At 49.8% G+C, this 23,043-nt stretch overlaps 1 pseudogene; it reads right to left on the reverse strand.

The window, feature by feature from the left end:
* Positions 1-901: 901 nt before the first annotated feature.
* On the reverse strand, positions 902-22,537 carry LOC122125529 (annotated as a pseudogene).
* Positions 22,538-23,043: the final 506 nt, after the last annotated feature.

Raw genomic sequence — 23,043 nt, forward strand, 5'->3', positions numbered from 1 at the left:
GAAATGTCATCTCTATGCAGTGTTGGTTTATAACTGGGCCGGGCCAGCTCTCCCTCCTGGCTAATAGGCACAGGGTAGAGCCAGGACACTGCCTTACAGTTCAGACAGGTGTATACAGATCTGGAAAATACTGTCAGTTTTATGTTGTATATCAATTGGCTTTGAGACAATGCTATGTGCTCATCAAAAACATGGATGATTTTCCCAGGGCAGGGGTGTGGCTCAGTGAACAGTAAGAGGACTTGAGCAGTAGGAGGATGTGAATAATAGGAGGATGTGAACAGTAGAGCCTCCACAGGCAGCCTGGGTCCTTGGCCAGCTCTGCCACAGCAGGCAGCATGCCTAGGGGTCAGGACACCCAGGGTGAGTGTTTAGGACTAAGTCTCCTCACAGAAAAGGGCAGAGACCAAGCCCCCAGGACACTCCCCCCAACACCCACTAAGACCTGAAGGCCGACTGTTTCTACACCTTTATTTCTTTTTGAAAAGAGAGAAAACGGGAATAAAATATAAACAGTACAGTTGACACAAATAAATTACTGGGGTGGAGGTGGGGGGAGGTAAGGGGAGGGGGTGGGAGGCAGGTGGGGATGGGGTCCCCATCTCAGCAGCAAGAGGCAGTGACCCGGATGCTCACGTCTCTCTCTACAGGGCAGGAGTGGCGCCTTCCTCCTGGCTGCTGTCCATCCCACCGTGTGTCCCTCAGCCTTTGGGAGGGGCCGGGCGACGTTTCCCCAGGCTGCTCAGGGAACATGAGTGGGTCCAGGTCTGGGATCAGCCATGCACAGGGAGGGCTGTCAGCAACTCACTGACTACATGAAGGAGGAGCTCAGGGAGGGCTGAGCCGAGGGTCGGCCGAAGGCTGGGCACTGGAGGCCCAAGCACTGGCTCTTCTTCCAGCATCAGGCAAGAGACAAAACTGAAGGAACAGGAACGGGATGGCACAGAAACCCAGCCTGGCCCTCTTGCGCCCCTGCCCAGGCCCCACCACCCTCTCCCCATCCACCAGCATGTGTGGCCCTCTAGCCTTGCCTGGGCACTGCCACCCTCAGTCCCTCCCATCCCCTGCCTGGGCACCACCAACCCTCCCACCTGCCACCACCCTCCACCCCCAGCCCGCACCAGTCAAGGCCTCCTGGGCACAGTACTTGACGCCCACATCCTGGTCGTGGGTCAGCTTCTCCAGGACCGGCTTGTCCTCGCTCTGCAGTGTGCTGGAAGCAGAGGGGAAAGGGCTGAAGCATGAAGCAGATGGGGGCCCACAGCTGGGAACTCAGTTCAGGTCTGGCCACCCCTGCCGAATTACAACTTGCATCTCCAGATGGCTAGCAATGCTGAGCCACCCCTCACCTCCCTTCCCTTCACACCCACCTCCCCATAAGGCTCGCCACTGCCACTGCCGACTCCTCAGTCTACAGTGAAGCCGACACTGGGAGGAAGCAGCAGGGAGCAGTGGCAGCTGAACACAGTGGTGCACATCTGGAATCCCAGCCACTGAGGAAGCCCTAGCAATAGCTTTGCGTGGTGGCACCCGTTATCCTAGCGGTGTGAGCAGCATGCACAGACCAGGCAGCCTGGGCCACACATGCACTCTGTGAAATATAACCAAGGCAAAAAGCGCTGGGGCATGGCTCAAGTGGCAGAATGCTTGCCTAGCGAGGTCAACCCTCAGTATCACCACAAAGGAAGAAACAGTGTAGCTGGAGAGGAGCATAAGAACAGCGAGACTCAGCTCACCTGTTGTGGAGGATGGGCCTGATCTTCTGCAGGGACTAGGCCACATTGAAGGGGACCTTGGCAACGGGGTCCACTCCCATGCGCATGACAGTGGGCAGCATGTACTTGGTAGTGATATCCTGCCTGCACACCTCCGACAGAACCTGACAAGCACGTGCACACAATCAGTACAGTCAGTGACTGGCACCTGGGCCCGGGTGGTGAGGCTGAGCAAAACCTCTCTGGCATCCAAAGGTTGCACACAACTGACACCACCTCCCCGCGACTATGATTTACAATGAGCTCAACTCTGAACATGCAGCCAATGGTGTACTTCACACCAGCTCACCCACGCCCAGACCAAGGGTGTCAGATGCCTGGAGACCGCCCAGCTCCAGATGTGTACCACTGGCCTTGGCCTCGGGCCTCTCCACTCCCAAGCTTGGTGTCACGGCAGGGATGTGCATGCCCCTCCCCTGGCAAGCCGGCTCCTGGGTACAGGTGGCACGTGGGCCACACTCATGTTTATGCAGAAGATGGTGGTCATGCGGTGCAGGTAGTTGGGGTCTCCAGACATATCCAGCACCTTGGGGATGATGGTGGCATGTGCTGACTCCTTCCTGAACCTCTCCACCAGCTTCTTGAGGTTGCTGGTGGCTGCCTTACAAATGGCATAGACTGCACGGGGGAAAGTAAGGCCATAGGGGAGTTTTAGAGTGGGTCATGGCTCAAAGCCAGCCTTTCCCAGGGTTCAAACATCAGGGGGCAGGGCGACAGAACAGTGGCGTGGCCTCACCCACTGGCTGCCAGCTCCTTCTGGCAGGACTCACCATGGTCCACCAGCATGCCATGCATATCGAGTTGAGTTTTTCATCAAAGAATTCCACTCCCTGCCAGAGGAGAGAGGTGGTGAGGGTTCCAAGGAAGAGGTAGGCCAGCCACCCTACTCTCCCCTCCCCACCATACCTGGCATGCCCTGGATCACGCACCATCTGACCAGCCAGCAGGGGCATGTACTTGATGATGGCCAGCCTCACCCGCCACTTTGCATCCTCGGCTAGCTCCATGATGGTGGGCAGCAGCGACTAGGACAGCTGCTGGATGTCGATCACCTTGTTCACGCAGTCCAGGTTGGAGATGATGTTCAGCCGCACTCCGGGCACTGCAGAGGATGGGGCTTCAGTGATGCCTGGCCCAAGGCCGCCCAGAATGGAGGGAGGGGAGTGCCACCCCACAGAAACACCCTACAGACCTGCCATCTCCCCAGGGCCACTGCCCAGCCCCAACCTGGCCCCAGGGACACAGTGACAAGGCCACATACAGAGCCACACTTGTCATTAAGTAACGGAGGCTGGGGCATCATATGACACCTGCAGTCATTCTGAGAGAACTTGCAGGAATCATGAGGAAAAATAACACAGTGGGAGAAGAAAGGTGAGCCCCACCTCCACCCAGGACAGATGTGTCAGGACCCAATTGAGGCTTGAGCCAGAAGGGAGGAGTCAGGGCACTTGACCCACCAGTACTGAGACTTGCCCCTTTCATTCCTGTCACCTCAACTCCCTCCACTGACATGAGACCCCACCAGAACACAGCTCTGCCTCCAGGACAAGCCTCATCCATGCCATGCCCCCACTATCCAGCAGGGCCCGGGCAACACAGCAGGTGCTCCATGACAGAGAGTTTGAACTGCTCCTGCCTCCCAGATCGTGAGCTCTGATCAACCTCACACGTGCATGCTTACCCATCACACATCGGCTCATCACTCAGCTCAGAAGCCCCGCTGGACTCCATGATAGCCATCAATCACCTTGGCAGGGGGATACGGGAGGGGACATTCACCTGGTCCTTCAGCTTGGCCAGGAAGAGGAGCAGGAGGTGCTCAAGGGTGTTGTCTTTGCCCAGGATGGGATAGAGGCCCATGATGACAGAGGCCAGGGCTGACTTCACATATCGGTTGGCATCTGACACCAGTTCCTGGGAGGGAGGCCCAGGGGGACCTGCCTCAGCCTCCTCTGCAGATGACTGGCAGGGGGCATGGGGATGGGCTGCAGGGTCCATGCCTCCATCTACTTGGCTGCAGCCTGTGACCCATGTGCCTGGGGCATTTCCACAGCCTGTTCTGTGCCCTCTTTCCTGCCCAGCTGACTCCCTCCGCCAAACCAGTAACCTTGGTGCACGGCAAGATCTGGGTGATGATCATGATCTCCTGACAATCTGTGGAGAGGTTCTTGCAGAACTCTGCAGGCCAGGGTGGGGGATGAGATGGAGCCGGCTGCACCTCCACCCTGAGCCTACCTCCTCAAGCATGGGTCACGGGCACCCACCTTTCACCTTGTGGGAGGTTGCGGCCCTCACCTCGGCCTCACAGTCCTTCATCAGGTTCTGGAGGGCGGGCACCAGGACTGTCTTGGTGATCTCAGGCCCCACTGCTTTCTGGAGCTGTAAACCCAGAACCAGAAGAGCCAGGGTGTGTGGAACGAAAGGTGGTCTGGCAGCCTCTCTCAGCTATTGAGGCCAAAATCCAGGCAGAAGTGGTGCAGGTGTGGAGACTGGGCAGGCTGCTTTCCCCAGAGCCAGCCTTCGTCTCCAGCAGCGTGCGCCAAAACCACAGACCTTAGTTCACATTATCCCAAGTGGGGCTTTCTGTGACCTGATCCACAAACATGCCAGCGATGCAGTCTCCTGCTTTTACATTTATACTAAAATATAGTGTGCTGAGTCACTAAATGGGCAGGGGAGCTAAGGAGAGACTCTTCAGAAGAGGGAAGAATGGCAAAGAAACACATGAGGAAATGCTCATCATCTCTGAGCATGAAGGAATTACAAATCACAACAACTCTGAGGTTCCATCTTAATCCAGTTAGATTGGCCAGCACTGTGAATTCGAACAAATGCTGGCAGGGATATGGAGAAAAGGAGCCCTACTGTGCAGCTGGTAGGAATGTGAACTAGTAGAGCCACTCAGCACAGCAGTCTGCAGGTTCCTCTAAATACTAAACACAGACCTTCCCTACCACCCACTCCTGGGCATCTACACTGAGCATCATGACAAGGACACCTGTACACCCATGTTCACTGCCACACTATTCACAATAGCCAAGATATGGAAACAGCCCAGATGCCCCACAGTAGATGAGTGGACCCACAAAATGTGGACAATGGTACTTTACACATTCATTAGAAAGAATAAAATAATGTCATTTGCAAGGAAATGGATGGAACTAGAACAAATCCTGAGAAGTGAGGTAAGTCAAGACTGGAGATAAATGGTGCACGTTCTCTCTGATATAAGGAAGTTAGATCTAAAATGCACTGGGATATGACAAATGCCACAGGATTCCAGAGAATCACACACAGTGAGACCAAAGGAGAATAGTCTTAGGAGAGAATCACAAAGGCCCAATGCCTAAGCATCTCTTCATATTCATATAAAATATTACACATACTAAAACAAAACCCAAAATGTGGAAACAAAATACATCTATATTTTTTGGTTTTAGCTTTTGATACTTCTGTGTTTTTTATCTGATAAAGAGTCTGTTCTCATGTTATCTCTGGGAGGGTACGGGGGGGGGGGGGGGAAGGATAGAAAAAAATAGTGCATCCATGGAGCTCACAGGACACCGATGAAAGTGAACGGTACAACTCGTGGGTAGAGATGGGAGGGAGGGGTTGGGAGGGAATGAGAGAACAGCGGACACTCACTGTACAAAAGGAAATGTCCTCATTCTCTGACTCATGCATGCCATTGTAATCCCTCTGTACATCCCCTCTATAATAACAGTACACATGTATAAAATGGGCTGTGCACAGCAGCTCACACCTACAATCTATCTAGCTATACAGGAGGCAGAGTTAGGAGAATTGGACTCCATGGTTAGCCTAGGCAAAGGTGGAGATCCTAGCTGAAAAATAAATCCAAAATGTAGGGTGTGCCTCAAGAAGGGGGGCATCTGCCCAGTGAGCACAAGGCCCCAGTTCACATCCCAAGTTGCCAGTATGAACACACGTTTGGACGAATGTGTGCCTAGTGACTCTGCCTTTTCTTGGTTGCCAGAGATGCCTTACGCTTGCTCCTGACCATCACCAGAGCCGATGGGACCACACTAAGGGCACACACAGGCATAGCTCTCCAAGGGCCTCATGCTCTTTTACTAGTGTAAGTGGTATGGAGTGCTGATGGACAGCCCTGTTTCTACCTCAGCTCCTTGTCTGTCTGCAGCTTCTACTCCTGGCCAGGACAAGAGTCTCCCTTGGAGCCCAGGACAGAGAGCTTCACTTTCCCACCTTTCCAGGTCCTTGCCGTGTACAAAGCAGGGCGAGTGACAGCTTCTCAGTGTGAATGTGCGCCCCTGACACTGCCAAGATCCAGCCCTGGCTTCTCTGCCCACGGATGTCAGGCTGCCCGCTCCCATGCAGGACAGACATGAGTCCCTTTTCCCTTCAGCCTTGGCCCTGCCTGTGCACTGCAGGCCTCACGCACCTCAGTGAATTTGTCGGCCACCATGTAGCGGGTGTGCCAGGACCTGTCCTCGGCCGCTGGGCGCAGTGTGGGCATCACCAGGGCCCCCAGGTCCCCTTGGGGCAGGAACTGGGCAATGTTCACACACATCTCCACCGCCAGCAGCCTCACGGAGTCCTGGGGAGCAGAAGGGGTGCTGAGTGTCCCTGGGGCATAAGGGCAGAGGGATCAGTGGCAGAATGGGGGAGGGGGAAAAGGGGAGAGGAGGAAGGGTGGAGCAGGGACCCACCTGCTCATCAGAGGCTAGGTTGGAGAACATGGGGATGATCTCACTCTTGACGTTGTCCAGCTCTAGGACCTTGGCGAACTCCCCCAGATTAGAAGCTGTGGCCTGCCGCACCATGGGGGTGTCATCTGAACAGAGATTTTGGAAATACCTGGGGATCTAGAGTGGCGCTGGGCAGGAAGAACTCATGGAGCCAGGAGAGATCAGAGGGCGTGGACCCTTGGGTGCCATGGTTGTTGCCCAGGACATAGGAGGCTTCACTCAGGATAGGAGGAAGAGTAGGAGGGGAGCCTTTGGCCAGGGCAGCTCAAGAGAGCAGCAAGTAGGGTTACTGCGCATTGATACTCACATGGGTGGGGGAGGGGACTGCCACTGAGGCCCAGCAGGTGAGCTGACCCCAGGGGACAAGACAGGGGCAGTTGGGCAGGCGGTGACAAGGGAGACCCGGACTCACTGGTAGAGCTCTCCTTTCACATCGGTGGACACTCACAGGTAGCAGACGGAGAAGAGGCTGCAGGCCAAGGTGCGGGAGATGAACCAGTCGCCCTCCACCAGCCGTTCCACAAGGGACACAAAATGGGCTTTGAGCTCAGCGGTCAAGTGCTCATGGGAGACGACCGCAAGGACTCCACCTCCTTGTCCCGCACCACGGTTTCCTCCACCGTGGCCAGCGACTCCAGTGGGGGCTGCAGGGGCGGGGGAGGGATGGGTTTCACTGATGCTCTGCTCAGCCCTCCAGCCCTGAGGCCATTCCCCTCGACAGCACCCCGCCCCCCTACCAACCCTGCTCCATGGCTCCTGTCTCTGCTCCAGGGATGAGAACAAGGACCCTGCATGTCACTCACCAGCAGGCAGTGCACGTACTCTGGCTCCCCACCTGGCTGGTAAAGGTTCCCAGCTGCTCAGCCAGGGCTAGAAGGACCTCATTCTCAGCATAGATGGTGTCTGTAGGGGCAGGGCATTCCCATCACAGCCCACCCTGTGACCCGAGCATCCTGGGATCCTGGTCCCAAGATGCACAAGCTTGCTGTCAGTACCCACAGTTTTCCATATGGCCAGCACAGAGAACAAGATAGGAACTGGGGATGGGTGGGGGAGCACTGAGTGACAGGGCAACTCTACACCCCTCCGTGAGGGGAGACTGAGTCCTATCCTGTACAACACGGTGGCAAGCAGATTTCCTGTTCAGGTACAGCTTACACTCTCAGCACTGTTCTCTGCCAAAAATCCTTTCTATCTGTTCAGACTCGGTTCAGCTACTGCCTCCTGGAGACTTTGCAGGCTGTCCCCTCCCCCCAGCCTGCCCCCAACCACCGGCCCCTGTGCCCGGCTCCCACCCAAAGACAGTCCCAAGCCCAGCTACAGTCTCAGGCCTCAGGGCTGGGCAGGGCAGGCCAGGACACGGGTGATCTCTGGGATTCTTCCTTTCTGACCTAGGACTCACCACAAGAAGCGCAGCACAAAGGGCTCAGAGCACCACCTCCAGAACCCTGACACTACATTGCTGTATTTAAGATGCCAGCCTGGCATTTTGCTCTACCCCACGATCATGCTACAGTAATCGCTTACAAAACCAATCCTGCATGTTCTGCTGGCGTGAGGCTGAGGCTTCTGCTTTTCTGTCTGGACAGCACCACCTTTTCCCAACGGACACGGCACCTGCCACATGCAACTGGAGAGGCTCCCAGGCAGCAAATCCAAAGAAGGGACCTAAAGTCCCTTGGGGCCCTGAGCCCATTGTGTCTGGATACCCGGCAGCTCTTGGTCTGAAGCTCCCACATTACCCCCATCCCAGGCCCATTTCTTTCCATCCATGCAAGCAGAACATTGTCTGATTAGTCTGTCCTCCCAGCAGACACTTAGGTGTTAAACGGACTGAATGCTCTCCATGTCTCTAGTATGAGTCACAGGACTGTGTAAACCTGGCAGAGCCCGAAGCAGGTCTCAGGCTGGGAGTCTCACTCCGGTTCTGCAGCTGCCTTCCAGCTGTCTTCCGAGAGGACATCCTGCCTCCACCCTTCTCTTCCTCAGCCTTCCCCTCAACACAGTCCTGTAGTACATAAAGCTTGTCTACCTGCCCCTCAGCCTCTGTACCCCATCATCCAGGGCCCCTGCCATGGGCTTCTCTTATTAAGCAGAAGCCATCTCCAGGCATCCCCACTGCACTGGGCCCCACGAGTACCCACCTGTAAGGAAGGGGAGGAGTTCACTTCACGTCCTTTCCACTCCAAGGGCGAAGGCGATGGTGGACAGCTTCTTGATGCTGTTGAGGTGAAGCTGAGGAGAGAATAAGGAGGGAGAATGTCAGTAATCCCAGACTCAAGGGAGCTCCACAGTGCTGGGAGCAGATGCTCAGCACACCCACCATGCCCTATTCTGACCTGGAGCGCACAGTGCAATAGAAACAGTGCACTTTCCGAGTTCACGTAAGATCAGACACGCTGCCCACCACTGGCTACTACACCACATACTCCACTTAGTAGCAGCCGCTGCCTAGCATGCATGCATGCATGCTCTGAGCCAGGCCCTAGACAAGGCACACACACCTGCAACCTCACTGAACCCTCAAAGCAATTGTAGAAGGTGTAAGGCTGGCTCACAGTGTCAATCCTGTAAGGCGCAGCACAAGGCAGAACCTCTGGTCAGCTCACAGAGGTAAGAGGATGGCTGGCAGAGCAGGCATTTAAACACAAGACTTGTGGCTAATGGTGATGATGAGAGAACAAACAATAGCATAGTATTACTACAAAAACAAAAGTCAGGTATGCTAATGCACACCTGTAATCCCAGTACTCAGTGGACTGATGTGGAAGATTCATGACTTCAAAACCAGCCTGTGGTACATAGTAAAAAATCCTTTCTCAAAATAACAATGACAACAGAGGGGCAACCTCAGCCATGTGGGCAACACCATGGGTGAACGGGAACCTGAGACTGTACAGGTGGGTCTGGGTGCACAGTTTCTGGCTCATTAACTCCCCCCGGCATGCAGGCCATAGAACCTGAGCTTTGTTTCAGAAGAGGGCTATGGTAATTACTGTGTCCAGCGTTTCCATCTCAGAACCATCGCAGCAGAATCCTGACCAGTGTCTGATGGTACATCCCAAGACCCGTTACGGAATGGGTTCAGCCCCACGTGACAACAGGAGGGCCACAGGGTGCAGGTGGAGCCGCTGCTAGGCCCCCAGCCTGGCCTTGTCAGCACCCTGTCACACCCTTTCTGCGTGATCACACTTTGACACAGTCTTCCCCATTCAATGAAGTCTGCAGAAAAATGAACAAAACAAGAGGGTTGGGAGAGCTTCTAGAGAGCTGTAGATGTGAGGGTTCCTGGAGCGTAGGGGGTGTAGACAAGACACTTGGCTACCGGGGCCTTGCCATACATATCTTTTCAGTAGCATCCTTTATGGTGAACCCGTGAGGATTTGTCCCTGGTCCTGATTCCTTTGAGCTGATCAGCCCCACGTGGGGGCAGAGTTAGAAACACAGGCAAGCAACCTGGGCCTTCACATCCGCAGCAGGGGAAGTTAAGGTGAGAAGTGAACTGAATTAGAGGGGCTGGGCTGTATCTGCTGTTGCATAAGGAAATGCACTGGTGGTAGAGCACCAGCCAATGAGGAAAAGCATCAGATACCCAGTTGAAGTTCTAGTCTCAGGTAAAAAAAAAAAAAGAAAGAAAAAAAAAGGAAATACTTGCTTGCTACTGGGGAAAAATAATCATACTTTTCAGGGCCAAAGCTTTTCTGTTGACTGTGCTGGAAGTGTGGAGAAAAATCAGGGAAATTTGATTGTCTTTACACATGGGCTGTAAGCTATTTCCCAGTTCTGAGCCAGTGCTGGTGAACAGGAAAGTAGTGTCTGTGGGTGAGTGTTTCAATATCCCATGATAAGTTCACTCTGATTTGAGGGTGGGTCCTAGAGCCAACCACAGTGTCCTCCTAAGCACCCTAAGTCTTCTCCTAAGCTGGAGAAGACAGTACACAGAGGGCACAGCCTGGGGACAGAGACAGGGGGAGGCAGAGGATACATCAATAAGCCCAAGAAAATCAAGAACCATAACTGGGCCTGAAGTGAGGAGAGGAGCTCAGAGTGGATCCCCATAGGAGCTGTGAATGTAAACCACTGGGTGAGGCTATTGTCCCAGCAGCCCCAGAGAACAGGTGCATCAAATTTTCGTCATGTGTTCACATAAAGGGAGAAGCAGCAGGGACCCTCCCTCCCCTGAGGAAACCAGGCTGGGAGCAAGGGACACCCGCCTAGGCCAGCCTGTGTAGACAAGTCCTAACCCCAAAGTTCTGATTGCGACCACTACAGTGGACTGCAAACCCTCCCCTGTGTGCTTCTCCTGCCTAGCTCCAGTGCATGGAGCACAATGACATCACGTGTGCTGAGTGCAATGACATCACTGAGACCAACTAATCCTGGTGGGCACAGAAGGCCTCCTCCCCCAGGGCATGGCAAACCAGCAAGCTGCACTGAGGTGAAGAGTAGGCCTCACACCCCGGGAAGGCAAAGACTGACTGAGAGCTTTCCTACAGATGAGCCTCTCATCAAGGCATTATGCATCTCTTTAGGATCACAATGGAACTGATGAAGAGTTAGGTAAATAATGCAGCTGGGCTTAGTGATGTGCACCTGAAATGCCAGCACTGAGGAGGCTGAGGCAAGAGGATACTAGGTTCAAGGCTAGCCTGGACTACAGTGTTGAGACCCTGTCTTCAAAAGCAAAAAAGGGACTGGGAAGGTGGCTCAGTGATAGACTGCTTGTCTTGCATGCAGGAGGCCCTGGGTTTGATTCCTCAGCACCACATAAGCAGAAAAAGCTGGAAGTGTCACTGTGGCTCAAATTGTAGAGCCATAGCTTTGAGTTGAAGAGCTAAAGGACAGTGTCCAGGCCAAGTTCAAGCCCCATTACCGACCAAAAAAAAAAAGAATAGAAAATGAGGGGCTGGGAAGGTAGCTCAGTGGTAGACTGATTGCCTTCCATGCATGATAACCAGGGTTAAATTCCTCAGCATCACCTAAGCAGAAAAAGCCAGAAGTAGTGGTGTGGCTCTAGTTGTAGAGTGTTAGCCTTGAGCTGAAGGGCTTAAGAACATCACCCTATACCAGAGTTTAGGCCAAACAACCGACAGAAAAAAAAAAACAATAGAAAATGAAATATGTAGGCATATTCTCAAGAATATGTAGGTCCTTGAACAGCATATCTACTGTGGCACTATTCACCACAGCCAAGAAACAACCCAGAAGCTCCATGGTGTCTGCAGAGAAATGAGTGAAACTGAACATGGTCATGTGGAGCAAAGTCAGCCAGGTTTAGAGCAGTGGAGTCACAGGCCTAACCGAGGATGAATGCATAAAGAAGATGTAGCCTAGTCAGTCAGTGCTGGAGTCCCCCGCCAGAGGTGTGATCTTGAGATAACACCCCTTCATCACGATTTTTCTGTCTGAGACACAGTTCAGTGCCCAGGATGATGAAAGCTGACATGGATGTTGATGCTGAAATCAGATGGAACTGGAGGAAAAAGCACGACATTAATCAAGTGTTGGAACTCCAACAGACACTTGAAGATCTCTCAGCAAGAGTAGATGCAGTTAAGGAAGAAAACCTGAAGCTAAAATCAGAAGACCACCTTTTTGGACAATATATAGAAAACCTCATGTCTGCTTCTAGTGTTTTCCAAACAACTGACATGAAAGGCAAAAGAATGTAAGGGATTGAGTTCCCTTCTCATTTACGGAATTGCTGCTTCTCTCTCCCTCTTTCTCTCTCCCTTTCCTTCTCACCATCCATTCTCCCACCCTCCTTCTCTCTCCCCTTTAAAACTTGGGAAGATTCCAAACGTTACAGTATCTTTGTTTGTGGCTTCATTGAATGTTTATGAAAATAATTTCAAATCTAGGCAAAATTAATTACTTAACAGGAGACTTTCATGAGTTTGTATATTATGTTAGTCTAAGAAAATGTGCAGATGTATTGTAGAGACTTTATAATTAGAATTGCATATATTTATGAAACTTGAAAATGAATGTTTTATTGAATTTGCTTTGATATATAGGCTTATTCTTTTACTAAATGCGTACTTAGTAAGATATAGAAGAAAATAACCATGTTGTGAAAATGTGAACAAAATTATGTACTGAATGCACAGCTTTATGTATGTACCTGTTCAGCATTGTGTGCCTCTCCTCCATCTGCCTCATCCTCCCCAGTTACCTTCTCCTTAGTCAAGACAGTTTCACATTTGTAAAAGTATTTTGAGTAGTAATCACCCAACAGTAATCTGATCTGTAAGTCCTGAAGTTAATCAAAACCTTGCCTAAAGTTTGTCAGTTGTACTTTCTAATAATAAGATAGGACTGATGGTTTCTCTTACTCATTTGAAAACAGATTTGGGCTATAAAGAGGATTTTAAGTTGAAACAAAGTTATCAAATTGAGATCTGTTTAAAAACACAAAAACAACTTGCTTTTGCCCCAAATAACTCACTTGCTATCTGAAAAGATAAGAATTTTGGTTATGGGCTGTGAAGGTGGCTCAGTGGTAGAGCGCTTGCCTTGCATGTATGAGGCCCTGGGTTCGATGCCTCAGCACCTCATAAGCAAAAAGAAAAAAGCCGTAAGTGGAGCTGTGGCTCAAGTTGTAGAGGGCTAGCCTTGAGCTGAAGAGCTGAGGGACAGTGCCCAGGCCTAGAGTTCAGGCCCCACCACTGGACGCCCCCCTCCTAAAAAAATTTTGGTTATGTATTGATTAGAAGTAGAAAGTTTGGGAGGAATACATAGAAATAGGTAATAAATAATTTGATAAAAGTAGCAACCAACTCCAAATGTTTTCACTCCAGATTTGTATGGTCTCTGTCCCAGAACAGATCTTCCAGGGAATATATATCTAAATATATGAAAATGGGTTAAGTTTGACTGATCTTACATACACCACATGCTATGCTATTCCAGCTCTATGGTTTGGTTGCAAGGTTTATTTGTTGTACCTAGTCAATGAACTGTTACCAAATTCCTTGAAGAGTATACTGGTACTAGAATCATGAATGAGAGAATTTTATATGTATAATAACTGGTAAGCTCATTATTTTTATCTCACTCTGTAAATGCAGCTAATTGTTTGGTAGAATTTCAGTCATTCTCATAACAATTTCTAAAAATTTAGTTCATAGATTCCATTTGGTAAAGGAATCAATATCAGAGGTAATATTAAGATATTATACTAGGAAACGAGATCCACTAATATAGCTTATGGTTATTAGATTTGAACTACTTTTATCATGGGATAATCTTATGTGTTAGTATAAGATTTCATAAATGACTTTAACTATATGAAGATGTAACAGTCATACTGCAAACATCCCTTTTGCATCCCTTTTGTGACCTATTTAAAAATATTTAAAATTGTGTTGCATTCCTGCTTTGCTGTTTAAGAAAAAGATGCTTTACACACACAGAAAAAGAAGATGTAGCCTATTTCTATCACAAAGTACAACTAGGCCAGGAACAAGAAGGAAATCCTGTCATTTGCTGCCACATCTGTAGAACTACAGATCGCTGTGGAAAATGCAAGAAGTCAGACACAGAAAGGCAAATGCATGTTCTTGAAGCAGACAAGAACAGGGCAGAGGAATTGTCAGCAAGACCAGAAGGGACCAGGTGAGGAATGGTGTCCATGCAATGAGGTTGACCAGAAACCCAGGGTGAGGAGTCACTGCTGACCCTCTCCTGAGCACAGTGACAAATTTCTGCTTCAAAATCACCACTGCTAATGATGAAAATGAGTAGGGAATTAGAGAATGAAGCTACCACCTCAGAAATAACCAGGCATGAAAAGAAATCACCCTGCTTTCAGGAATATGCATAAAATGTTTACCTCTAATCTCCAAATGGGTTCTCTAGGGATGAAAACATTTTAAAAAAATGGCCATATTGCCAAACAAATTCCTGTACAGAAATGTCTCATTCTATTTTCTTTCTTCCTTTTGTGCCAGTCCAGCGGTTTGAAGTTTGTGCCTGGATGCTGTTGCTGAGCTCTTTTATTACAGACTGGCACTCTACCACCAGAGAGTGGAGATAAGAATTGGAGATAAGAATCTCATGGGCTTTCTTCACCAGGCTGGCTTTGCACCTTGATTCTCTGATATCAGGCTCCTGAGATTGCATCAGTACAGGGTTCCATTTTTCTTTTCTAACACCGTATATGATGATATAATAAAAGCAGACTGAGATGAGGAGGGCTGGGGAGGTGGCTCAGTGGTAGAGTGCTTGCCTAGCATGCATGAAGCCCTGGGTTCAATTCCTCAGCAGCACACACATAGAAAAAGCCAGAAGTGGTGCTGTGGTGCCAATGGTAGAGTGCTAGCCTTGAGCAAAAGCAGCTCAGGAACAGTGCCCAAGCCCTGAGTTCAAGTCCCAGAACTGGAAAAAAATAAAAGGAAAGGGACACTTTGGGGAAGAAACTTTGGTGACACATGGCTTACACACTGCCGGGGTTGTTTACAGTCACCTCGCTTCAGACCTCAGTGTCTCCTGCCAGCCTACTTGGATCCAGGAGATGTAAGCGACTGCACCACTCCCCTGTCCCCTGGAGAAGCTCCCACATGAGAGTGGAAAGTGTCTTGATAATTGTTATATGGGGGAAAAGAGAAAGTTTACTGAGAACATGGCTTGCCACCCCAGGTGAAGGGAAAATCACCACTCCCGTGGGAGATGACCTCAACAGCCGTCCTCCTGGACCCCTTATCTAAGGAGGCCTTTGAAGCTCTGAAGTTCCCATGTGTGTCTCAGAAATGATTCGCCCTGCCACGCACATTCTGAGAGAAGAGGCAAGCACTTGTGTTCACTGCCACTGGAGAGGTGCAGCCTGCAGGAGAGACCCCAGGTTCCACACTCTGGGTAAGTGATCACCTTAGGGGTAGGGATTCCAGATTGAAACCGGTTGCATGACAAAGAAACAGAGAAGGATAGGAATGGGCTACAACAGTGAAAAGAACTGGGGTTCTAGGCCCCCCCATCCCCAAGCCCTGTGGGTTCCTAACTTTCCTCTCCCTCACAGAGTCTGTTCTGGTTTGTGACAAGTGAGGAGGAATCCTGAATGTCCAGGGGCTGGGGAAGATGTGTTCACATCAGCGACTGTAGAATGGGATTTGAACCTAAAATTGCCCCCTCTATGTCTCTGTCATCCAGCTCCTCCTTCACCCCCACCATCCCCACCGCAGACCTGGTTCATCTTCCTGGTATTTCTTCTGTGAAATGTGGGCTCCATGTTGAGGAAAGGGTGACACCTGGGACCCACTCCCACAGCCAGCCTATTTAGGTTTAAGTGCATGTGACCCCGGGAACCTGTCACACATATTTCAAGTTCCAATCTTTAGTCAGTCAGAGAGCTTGAACTCGGGGCTTGCCCATGTTCCTTGAGCCCTTTTTGCGCAAGGCTAGGCCTCTACCACTTTGAGCCACAGGTCCACTTCCAGTTTGCTGGTGCTTACCTGGAGAGAAGAGTCTCACAGACTTTTCTTCTCTGTTCTGGCTCTGAATTGGGAATCCAAGGTCTCAGCCCCTGAGTTGCTAGGATTACAGTCTTGAGCCACTAGGGCCTTGCTTGTTTAGAATCTTAGATCTGATTCTACAGAGGAGAAATGGAGCCGCCTTCACCTCAGAACCTGACTCACCTTCGCTTAATGCCATTTCTCTAGGTTCACCCATTTCCCTGAACATGCCATCTTCCTCTTCCGGATGGATGAATAGAATTGTATTTTTCCTAATACATGAGAGATAGTAGGACAGTATTTCCAGTGGTCTGAATGCTGAGTGGAGAATGTTGAGTTCCCTTGGCCCTGTGCAGGCCTCAGTTTCATAAGCGAGAGCTTCTGGATGAGGCTCAAGTAACAGAGAGGATGGCAGATGCCCATGTGTCCATGGGGGTGATCCTCTTAGCCCAGACTGTGGTTGGGTTAGTGGGTAATTTGTCTCTTCTCTCCCATTATCTATTCCTTTCCTGCATGGGAAACAGGATGAGAGCCACAGACTTGATTCTTAGGCACTTAATTGTGGCCAACTTTCTATGTGTTCTGTGTAGGGGTATTCTCCAAACCATGGTGGCTTGGGGCTGGAGAAATTTCTTCAATGATATGGGGTGCAAAATGGTCTTCTATCTTTACCGAGTGGGCAGGGGCGTGGCGATAGGTAGCACTTGCTCCCTCAGCATCTTCCAGGCTGTGAGCATCAGCCAGGGGGACTCCAGGTGGGCAGGGCTGAAGGGGAGAGCCCACAAGCACATTGTCTCCACCGTCTACCTCAGCTGGGGGGTTTTCCTCCTGGTGAGCACTGTTTTTCCCATGTACATCACTGGACGCAAAGCACATGACAACATTACGATCTTAAAGGCCTTTGGATACTGTTCTTCTGTGCGTCATGATCCAGCTGAGGATGTGCTTTATGTGACCATGCTCTCTGTGCCTGATGTTCTGTGTTTGGGGCTCATGGTCTGGGCCAGCACCTCCATGCTCTTCGTTCTGTACAGACACAAGCAGAGAATGGGGCACATCCAGAGGACCAGTGTCTCCACCAGAGCCTCTCCCGAGTCCAGAGCTATCATAAGCATTCTCCTCCTGGTGAGCGCCTTTGTCTCCTTTTACACTATGTCCTGCATCTGTCAGATTTGCGTGTCTGTGATTTACAACCCCAGCCCTGTGCTGTACCTTATAGCGGCATTTGCTATAGGCTGTTTCCCAGCCCTCAGCCCTTTCCTGCTCATGAGCAGACACTCCACTCCCTGCAGCCTCCTCTTCATCTGCACAAAGAAGAAGAAAGTGGTCCTCCCCTGAGGACCACCAAGCTTGCATCTCAGCTGAACTTTGCTTGGCCCTTCCACAATCTCCATGCCTAGGTAAATGTCATCTGCTGAGAGATAGAGGTGTGCACACATGTCCACACCTGCACATTTGTGTACTATATATCTGTGTGTGTGTTCATCTGTCTGTATTGTGCTGGCCCACAAAATTATATGAAAGTAGAAATGTTAGATTTTGAAATAGTGCTTATTAGATCATGTCAACTTCTCCCAGAGAATCTGTCCCATTACCTGGTGGTGGTTTCAAGTTCAAGATAAACTGGTGAATCTACCTAACATGTTTTCCTAATGCCATTTTGAGTCTTTTGATTTCTTTCTTTCTTTCTTTAATAGATACCTATGCAACGAAGCAAATCATTCTTAAAGCCCTTTCTGTTCTGGAGAAGAAAGTAGTTGGAAAGAAAATAGCAGCTGGGTGTTGGCGGTTGATGGCTGTGTTCTGAGTTCCTGAGAAGGTGGGATCTAAGGATCATAGTTCAAAGCCAGTCTAGGGAAAAATTTCTCTGAGACTGTCATCTCCAATAAACCACTAAAAAAATGGAGGTGGTGTTGTGGCTGAAGTGGTAAAGCGCTAGCCTTGAGCAAAATTGTCCAAGGGATAGAACAGATAGAACAGGCCCAGAGTTCAAGCTCCAGGACTGGTACAAAGATGGAAAGAGAAAATGAGGGACCCAGACAAACAGACAGACAGAAACAGACAGAGAAGAGAGATGGTAAGACAGCAAAGAAGGAAGGAAGGAAGGAAGGAAGGAAGGGAGTCCTGCTGGTGTAGCACTGACCACAAACATCAAGGCTCCTTCCTGACAGTTACTCCTTGAGTCTTGTCCATGCTTATTTCTTCCACCTAATTTATTTTTACAACTCTTTATTTTCCTTGGCAGTTTATGTTACCTATCTCTAGACTCTCTGCTAATTCAACAAGGACATTAAGTGTACTTTTGAAAAGCACATTTTTTTTTAAATGTAAAGTTGTTTTTACAACACTAAGTCTCCTTAAGAAAGTCCCTTGCTTGGCTATTGTGACATTTCCTGCAATGCTCGTCATGTCCCTTGTTATGAGGTCGCTTCACCACAGCCTCTGGGGTACCAGTGAGGGCTGTTGTGCTGAATGACAGGCAGGGCCCTCCAGTCTAGGGATCTCCACCTCCACCCTTTTCTTCTCAGGAATGAGTATCAGGGTGACAGCAAGCCAGAAGTAGCACTGATGCCATGGGGACAGTCACCAGCCCTGAGCACAAAAGCTCAGGGATAGGACCCAGGCCCTGAGTTCAAGTCCTGGGACTTATCCTCCTGACCTAGGGGCAGCGCACCTCCTCCACCAGCTTCCTGCCTTCTAAGGGGACGCATGCATTCCCTGCCCCTACTCCACCCCCTCTCAGCACCTGCTCCCCAGGAGCACCCCACTCTCCACCCGCCTGACTCTCTGTCTTGAGGATGATCCAAATCCAAGACAACCCACGCCCCGCGCTTCCCCTCCCCCACAGTGCTCAGCAATGCTCCATGCGCTTTTCCTCTTTTTTATTTTTGGTCGGCCTTGGGGCTTGAATTCTGGGCCTAGGCGCTGTCCCTCAGCTCTTCAGCTCAAGGTTAGGCTCTGCACCCCATGCATCCCTGCAGTCTGCTGGAAGCACAGCCGCCTGTCCTCATGCTGCCGTGCAGCCCTGCATGGACTCATTACTTCTGGAAAGTTCCAACATTCAGGATGTCTCTCTCCATCTCTGTCTCCTCCTTTCTTCCTGAGCACCCTCAGTTCTGCACCACCATCTTGTAGGAATCCCTTTCCTGTCCCCTGTGTCCTTGCCATGGGGTGGCGGGACCCCCGATTCCTTCTCCCCTGCAGCACACCTGCCAGCCAGAGCTCTCAGCCAGCTCCTGACTTGGCTTCATTCACAGCAGCCTCTCGTGACTATGCTCAATATGAAGGAGGGATGAGACACGCCCACCTCTCACTCCTGGTGATGACTTGAAGCTCCTGACAAAGCCATTCAGAAAAAATGGGTTGTGACACAAAGGTGCGACTCAGCCAATGAACCAGCTGAAAGGTCAGCTCCCCCCCACAGCCTGCATGCTTAGCTTGGGGGCTCCGGGCCCCACCCCTTGTGCACCTCCTGCTGGTAGAGCAGGCCACACTGTGGTCGCCATCCTCGAAAACAACCAGCCTGGAGAAGCGCTGCCATTGGGATCAAAACAGCGGAATCCAGAAGGGCCACGAAAGTCCTGTTCTGAGGAGGTTTTTGGGGGAAGCACTCACGCCAGGTCAGATCTGGGAGTAACCATTGACTGACGCCTAGCACAGGCACCATCTGACTTCTTTTCCTGGGTCACACCTGAGTCCAGGCATGATGGTAGCCACTATTGCACACTGTACACACCTTGCCTATTCCTGTCCCTACCAGACTGTATCTACCTTCCCATTATTTCTACTTCATTAAATACCCTAACTACTCACTTTTTACAGCTGATAGTGCCTTGGCGGAGAAACCTTTAAAGCAGATGGATCCTTGCTATATTGACTTTTTTGGGGGGAGGGAAGCAGCGGGAAATCAGTAGTGGGGCTTGAACTCAGAGCTTGGGTGCTGTCCCTGAGCTCTTTTACTCATGGTTAGTGCTCTACCACTTGGAGCTTAGTGCCGCTTCTAGTTTTCTGGTAGGGAATTGAAGAGTCTGCTGGACTTTTCTGCCCAGGCTGACTTTGAACTATGATCCTCAGATCTCAGCCTCAGTAGCTAGGATGACAGGTGCAAGCCACAGATTTCCAGGATTTTACTCTTCAAATTATCCAGGACTGGTTGAGCCACACTTGCAAATTTGGGTGGAATGTAACGTGGGCATGGTGCATGATCTTTCAATGCATTTTTGAAATTACTTGCAGGTATGTTATGAAATATTTTACATCTGTGCTCTTCAAGGAAATAGGTGTCTAATCTTGTCTCTAGTCTGTTCTCATTTTGGTATGAGAGGGAGTTTGGTAACCTTCTTCCTTTCCTAGTTTTTGAACCTGTCTGAGAGGTATTGGTGGTAAATCTGAACACCTGGTAGAACCTGTCAGTGAATCTATTTACTCCTTGATTACAGATATAGTTAGGTGACTAAAATCATCTTGGATCAAACCTGATGGTGCCAACATGCAAAGAAGTGAATCCATTTCTTGTATATTTTCTAATGTGTTGGATTAAGTTTCTAATATACTTCCCAGTGACAACTTGAATTTAAACTGTTATGACATTCTAGTTTTCTTAGTTGATGTCTTCACTGTTCTTGGATGAAGGCTTGTCAGTCTTAGCTATCTTACCAAGGAAAGTTCTTACCTTTCTTGATTTTTTTGTCAGTCCTGAGGCTTGAACTCTGGGCCTGAGCACTGTCCCTCAGCTCTTTAGCCCAAGGAGAATACTCTATCAGTTGAGCCACAGTCGCCATTTCAAAATTTCTGGTGGTTTATTGGAGATGAGTCTCATGGACTCATGATCCTCAGATTTTAGCCTCCAGAGTAGCTAGGATTACAGGGATGAAACACCAGCGCTCAGCTCCTTTCACAGATTTTTTTTACATTGTTCTTTTAATCTCAATTTTTTTTCATTTTTACCCTGATTTTTTTTGGTGTGTGTGTGTGTCTGTGTGTGTTTATGTGTGTGCCTGTCCTAGGGCTTGAACTCAGGGCCTGGGCACTGTTGCTAAGCTTCTTTACCTCCAGGCTAGTGCACTACCACTTGAGCCACAGCTCTGCTTTGTACATTCTGGGGATGTTTATTGATAATAAGCCTCATGGACATTTCTGCTGTCTTTGAACCACAATCCTACGATCTGAACTTCTGTAGTAGCTCTGATTAGTGGTGAGCAGCATCAGTGCCTGGCTGGCTCTATGCTGATTTTTATGATTATCTTTCTTTTTTGCGGGGGGTCGGGGGGAGGGGTCCAGTCGTGGGGCATGAACTCTGTGCCTGGGCACTGTCCCTCATCTCTTCAGCTCAGGCTAGCATTCTACCACTTGAGCCACAGTGCTACTTCCGGCTTTTTTTTTCCTGCTTATGAGGTGTTGAGGAATTGAACCCAGGGTCTCAAGCATACAAGGCATGTGCTCTACCAGTGAGCCAACTTCCCAGCCCTTATGATTATCATTCTATCCACTGTTCTGGGTTCGCTTTTAGACTGTGCTTCATCGTTGATTGCATTAGAGACACCTGACTGTTTTCATACCAGGCCTGCACAGCTGTAAATTCCCTGAGAAGCTTTTGCTGCATCCCAGAGGTTCTGGAAAGGTGTGCTATGGTTTTGATTCTTGAATTTGTAAACTTGTTCCTTCATTTGATCCTTAAGTCTTATGGCTGACTTTGGGCTCGACAGCCTATCTCTTGTTGAGAGGGGGTCTTAAGCCAACATTCTAACTTGGTCTGGATTTACGGGTCCATGGCATCCAGTAGTACTAGTTCATGACACGCGGGCAGCAGTCGTCATGTGTGTGCTGGCTCGCTGTGTGTCAGCATAGGGTGATGGTCTTTATCCCATCAACCTAACTTGGGTTTGAGTATCATCTCTATGCAGTGTTGGTTTATAACTGGCCGGGCCAGCCCTCCCTCCTGGCTGACAGGCACAGGGTAGAGCTGGGTCACTGCTTTACAGTTTGGAAAGGTGTATACAGATCCTGAAAATACTGTCAGCTTTATGCTGTATATCAATTCCCCACCACCAAATAGCTCCAAATTTTTAATATAATATCTATTGCCATCTACTCCTTTCTATCTTGTATATTTGTCTGTTCTGCTAAAAAACAACTTTCCATGAAGAACAAAGCCTGGCACCTTCAGGAAAATGGATGGAACTGGAATTCATCATACATCTTTGGAAGGAAAACAAGCCAGACAAGAAACGTAAATATGTTTTTCTCAGGTAGAATCCAGACTTTAAAAGACACAAACCTAGACAGGTGCCGGTGGCTCATTCCTGTCATCCTAGCTACTCAGAAGGCTGAGATATGAGGATCACGGTTCAAATCCAGCCAGGGCAGTAAAATCCATGAGACATTTTATCTCCAATAAACCCTCAGAAAACCACAAGTGAGGGTGTGGCTCAGGTGGTAGAGTGCTCGCCCTTAGCTGATGAGCTGAGGCACAGCAGCCAGGACCAGAGTTCAATCCACAGGAGTAACCAAAAAAAAAAAAAGATATAAAACCGTAAAGGAGACTCACACTGATGTCCTCGACCACAGGGGCGTTGGGCATGCTTGCCGTACCTTGTGGGAAACCCAGGCTTTGAGACAATGCTATGTGCTCATCAAAAAACATGGATGATTTTCCCAGGGCAGGGGTGTGGCTCAGTGAATAGTCAGAGGACTTGAGCAGTAGGAGGATGTGAATAATAGGAGGATGTGAACAGTAGCGCCTCCACAGGCAGCCCGGGTCCTTGGCCAGCTCTACCACAGCAGGCAGCATGCCTAGGGGTCAGGACACTCAGTGTGAGTGTTTAGGACTAAGTCTCCTCACAGAAAAGTTCAGAGACTAAGTCCCCAGGACACTCTCCCCAGCCCCCACTAATACCTGAGGGCCAACTGTTTCTACACCTTTATTTCTTTTGAAAAGAGAGAAAAAAGTAATAAAATATAAACAGAACAGTTGACACAAATAAACCACGGTGGTGGAGGTGGGGGGAGAGAAAGGGAGAAAGGTGGGAGGGAGATGGGAATGGGGTCCCCATCTCAGCAGCAAGAGGCAGTGACCTGGATGCTCGC

This window comes from Dipodomys spectabilis, unplaced genomic scaffold, assembly GCF_019054845.1.
Source record: "Dipodomys spectabilis isolate Male_0828 unplaced genomic scaffold, ASM1905484v1 ptg000266l, whole genome shotgun sequence".
NCBI classification, from domain to species: Eukaryota; Metazoa; Chordata; class Mammalia; order Rodentia; family Heteromyidae; genus Dipodomys; species Dipodomys spectabilis.